The sequence below is a fragment of the Schistocerca gregaria genome, chromosome 4, assembly GCF_023897955.1.
Source record: "Schistocerca gregaria isolate iqSchGreg1 chromosome 4, iqSchGreg1.2, whole genome shotgun sequence".
NCBI classification, from domain to species: Eukaryota; Metazoa; Arthropoda; class Insecta; order Orthoptera; family Acrididae; genus Schistocerca; species Schistocerca gregaria.
Genome location: NC_064923.1, coordinates 783,874,638 through 783,879,498, shown reverse-complemented (window position 1 = coordinate 783,879,498; position 4,861 = coordinate 783,874,638). Strand labels below are relative to the sequence as shown.

Sequence of the window (4,861 nt, the reverse complement as noted above, 5' to 3'; positions counted from 1 at the left end):
TTGCTGGGTATAGCCAAGGGAACTACATTGAAATATATCGACAGCCACGACGAAATGGCAGTGGCTGTGCCGTTGTTTGTTGGGCGCTGCTGCCAACGCGGTGTGCAGCTGCGCTGGCGCCAGTGCAGGCGCGCCTGATTCGTGACCCGGAAGTAGGGAGGGGACGGACACCCGTCGTCTAGGGGTGGCGTCTTTGATTCATAATCAAAACGCCTTCAGTCCCGTTTTCGAATTGTGATTAATAAGCAGCACTGGCGGACGATGACTTCCCACATAAGATGTCACCCTTATCCTGCCAATGGCCTTGTCAAAGAGGGTGGAGTAGCGGACAGAGGTTCAGGGCACTCTCTTGTCCTAGGGGTGGGAAAGTACCCCCAAGGCGGAAGAATCAGCAATGATCAACGGCGTGAGGATGCAGAAGGCAATGGAAACCACTCCATTAATGACACGTAACGTGTATCCTGTAACCGATGAAGTGTCATGATGATCTCTCCATTGGCAAAAGATTCCACAGTAGCCCCCAATCGGATCTCCGGGAGGGGACTGCCAATGGGGAGGTTACCATGGGAACAAGATTGAAAAATGAACGAAACAATAACATTCTACGAGTCTGGGCGTAGAATGTCAGAAGCTTTACCGTGGTAGGGAAACCAGAAAATCTGAACAGGGAAATGCAAAGCCTCAATCTGCATATCGTAGGTGTAAGTGAAGTCACTGAAGAAGAAAAGGGTTTCTGGTCAGATAAGACAATGTCAAGAGCTGGAAGAAATTGTATAACGGGAGTAGGATTCGTTATGAATAGGAAGGTAGGGCCAGTTTGGAAGGTAGGAGACGACGTACTGGCAGAAGTAAAGCTGTGAGTACCGGCGTGAGTCGTGCTTCGGTAGCTCAGTTGGTAGAGCACTTGCCCGCGAAAGGCAAAGGTCCCGAGTTCGAGTCTCGGTCGGGCACACAGTTTTAATCTGCCAGGAAGTTTCAATACTTCAGTTGATTGATGAAAGGAGGAAGTACAAAAATGTTCCTGGAAAGTCTATAATACAGAAATACAAGTCGCTGAAGAATGAAATAAATAGGAAGTGCAGGGAAGCTAAGACGAAATGGCTGCAAGAAAAATGTGAAGACATCGAAAAAGAAATGATTGTCAGAAGCACAGATTCAGCATACAGGAAAGTCAAAAAAACCTTCGGTGATGCTAAAAGCAAGGGTGGAAAGAATACATTGAAAGCCTCTATGAGGGGGAAGATTTCTCTGATGTGATAGAAGAAGAAACAAGAGATCCAGTACAAATAAGGCAAAAGAGATAGATAACATTCCATCAGAATTTCTAAAATCGTTGGGGGAGGGGCATCAAAATGACTATTCACGTTGGTGTGTAGAATGTATGAGTTTGGGGACATACCATCTGACTTTCGGAAAAGCATCATCCACACAATTCCGAAGACGGCAAGAGCTGACAAGTGCGAGAATTAACTCACAATCAGATTAACATCTCATGCATCCAAGTTGCTTACAAGAATGATATACAGAAGAATGGAAAAGAAAATTGAGAATGCGCTAGGTGACGATCAGTTTGGCTTTAGGAAAAGTAAAGGGACGAGAGAGGCAATTCTGGCGTTGCGGCTAATAATGGAAGCAAGGCTAAAGAAAAATCAAGACACGTTCATAGGATTTGTCGACCTGGAAAAAGCGTTCGACAATATAAAATGGTGCAAGATGTTCGAAATGCTGAAAAAAGTAGGGGCAAGCTATAGGGATGAGACGGGTAGCCAAGAGGGAATAATAAAAGTGGACGACCAAGAAAGAAGTGCGCGTATTAAAAAGGGTGTATTAAAAGGATGTAGCCTTTCGCCCCTACTGTTCAGTCTGTATATCGAGGAAGCAATGATGGAAATAAAAGAAAGGTTCAGGCGTGGAATTAAAATTCAAAGTGATAGGATATCAATGATACGGTTCGCTGATGACATTGCTATCCTGAGTGAAAGTGAAGAAAAATTATATGATCTACTGACTGGAATGAACTGACTAATGAGTACACAGTATGGATTGAGAGTAAATCGAAGAAAGACGAAGGTAATGAGAAGTAGTAGAAACTTAACATCAAGATCGATGGTCACGAAGTAGATAAAGTTAAGGAATTCTACTACCTAGGCAGTAAAATAACCAATGACGGACGGAGAAAGGAGGACATCAAGAGCAGATTAGCAATGGCCAAGAGAAGTCTACTAGTATCAAATATCGGCCTTAATTCGAGGAAGAAATTTCTAAGAATGTACGTCGGGAGTACAGCATTGTATGGTAGTGAAACATGGGCTATGGGAAAATCGGAACAGAAGAGAATCGAAGCATTTGAGATGTGTTGCTGCAGACGAATGTTGAAAATCAGATACACTGGTAAGGTAAACAACGAGGAGGTTGTGTGCAGAATCGGAGAGGAAAGGAATAAGTGGAAAACACTGATTAGGAGAAGAACAGGATGATAGGACATCTGTTAAGACATGAGGGAATGACTTCCATGGTACTAGAGGGAGCTGTAGAGGGCAAAAACTGTAGAGGAAGACAGAGATTGGAATACATACAGCAAATAATTGAGAACGTATGTTTGCAATTGCAACTCTGAGATGAAGAGCTTAGCACAGGAGAGGAATTCGTGGCGGGCCTCATCAAACCAGTAAGAAGACTGACGAGAAAAAGAAAAAGGAAAGAGAGCACGGTAGGAGTAGAGGCAGAGGAAGCTGCACTGCTGTCCCGTAGTTATCCGTGGCTCTGGAGACGACTCGGGGTTCTTCCCATCGAACAGCAGCAGCAGCAGCAGCAACGGCAGCAACGGCAGCTCAGCATCGTCGTCGGCTACGTTCTTCGTCGTCCGCACAGCGACAACATCGTAGTACCGTTAAGTGAAGAATTATTAACTTATGTAGGCATTACGCAGCAATATTTCTTTCACGAAGTATGGCAAAGCCGAATAATAACGTGCAGTAGTTGAAACTTGTAGGGCATCTGTGCTGACGTTGGCCTCAGACATTACTACCAAGCGGGGTCCCTTTTGCTCCCCATGTGATCACCGGATGTCGTAAGAATATGAAATTTCATTAACAATTTACTGCCAGTTTTGCGTGTCTGTTAATGACTAGTTTTAGTCTAAATTTTCTGCGTCGGTAACAGTTCGTTTCACTGGCAAAACTACTAACTAAAGATACAGCACAAATTAAGAGTGCGCAATTTTATATATTCTATATTTAATGTATCGACTCACTTCTGGTGGCTTGGTATGTATTTTATTGATATTATCTTAAAAGTAAAATAAATTGCCCAATCCGTTAAAGTAAAGTCAGTTCAATCTTTCAACAATCACAAGTAAATTGCTTGCCTTCTTGTAAATTTTGCATCACGTTGCACTGAGGTTACTGAAAGCTACTTTTTTACGTAACAAAAATTAAGTTAAGCAGTCATTTATTTAAAAAGTAACTTAATTTAACGTTACATTCAAAATTTAGTATTTCAGAATAAGTAACTGCAAACTCAGTGTTTTCTGATTCATTTATTTTCTCTTGAACTGTTGTGCCGTGGAAAATCGTGACAGCCTTCTGTTGCCACGACGTGATTATTTGCTTAAATTTCTTAGTTATTATCTTTCTTAAGATTCTGGAGATTCATTGCCCTAACAGGCTGGCAACCGTTTAATTATCCCCTTTGTAGCTCATCAGTGTTCTCTTTGTATTGTCGGTGATTTTTATCGTAAATATTACGATTGCAGTATACTTCACCCATTTCAAAATTATCATTAGTGTTTAGCTTAAATTTAGAATAGATTCTTCCTTCAGAAGAGTCTGTTGTACACTTTCCTTCTACTAACCGACGTTATTTTCCTTCGGTAACGGTAACCTTATTCACGGTAACATTTCATTAGGCATATTCGATCGCGGTCAGTTACATCGCAATCCAGTACGCAGATTGGGAATGGGGAGGTTACAGCCTGTTGCAGCTAATGCTGTAGTCGCTTTGAAGTCGCTGGTACAACTGAAGCTTACATCAGAAGAAAAACAATGGATAACAAACGGCGCACACGGCGTATCATTCTAGTAGCCGTGTATTATCATCTGATAAAGGGAATGGCAAACAATTTGTATCCGATGTAAATGTCCAGTCACAGATGCCAGTAGTTTATCACGGGTACCCAAAATGTTTGTGAAGTATCGTGCGAAAGCCGAAAGGGTTGCTGAGCGGCGTAGCTGCGTAGTCTTCCGTGTCTTGTGACGGACTGCGCCGTTCTCTCTGTCGGAGATTTGAGTCCTCCCTCGGGCATGGGAGTGTGTGTGTGTGCGTGTGCGTGTGTGTGTGTGTGTGTGTGTGTGTGTGTGTGTGTGTGTGTGTTTGTGTGTCGTCCTTAACGTAAGGTAGTTTAATTTAGATTAAATAGTGTGTAAGCTTAGGGACCGATGACCTTAGCAATTTGGTCCCATAAGACCTTACCACAAATCTCCAAATTTTTCCGAAACAGCAGATATTCAGATAACCGATCACGATGTGGAAAACAACTACAATATTAGATTGCCTAATTAACAATAGAAATTTAAGATTGCCAAATATTTTGTAATTTCAAATGTTTCTAAAAAAAAATTAGCTTTGCATTCAGAGCTAGAACATATCGACTGCAACAACGAAAATAAAGTAATTCCTTTTCATAAATTTTAGATCGAAAGACAACATACTGTATATAGAATTATATGAAAAAAAAAACAGCTGAGATAATACTGAACTGTCCAAAATTCGAAAAATGTTACTGGTATCGACTACTACTGTTGACAAAAAGTAATGCTGGAGGACGATGTCCCTTTACAGGAGACAAAATGACAAGATGAGA

General features: G+C 41.8%; 1 non-coding gene across 1 annotated transcript; it reads left to right on the top strand.

The window, feature by feature from the left end:
• The first annotated feature begins 876 nt into the window (after positions 1-876).
• Trnas-cga (transfer RNA serine (anticodon CGA)) lies at positions 877-951 on the top strand. The gene has a single exon. It is a non-coding gene; the product is annotated as a tRNA-Ser (tRNA).
• The last annotated feature ends 3,910 nt before the right edge of the window (positions 952-4,861 follow it).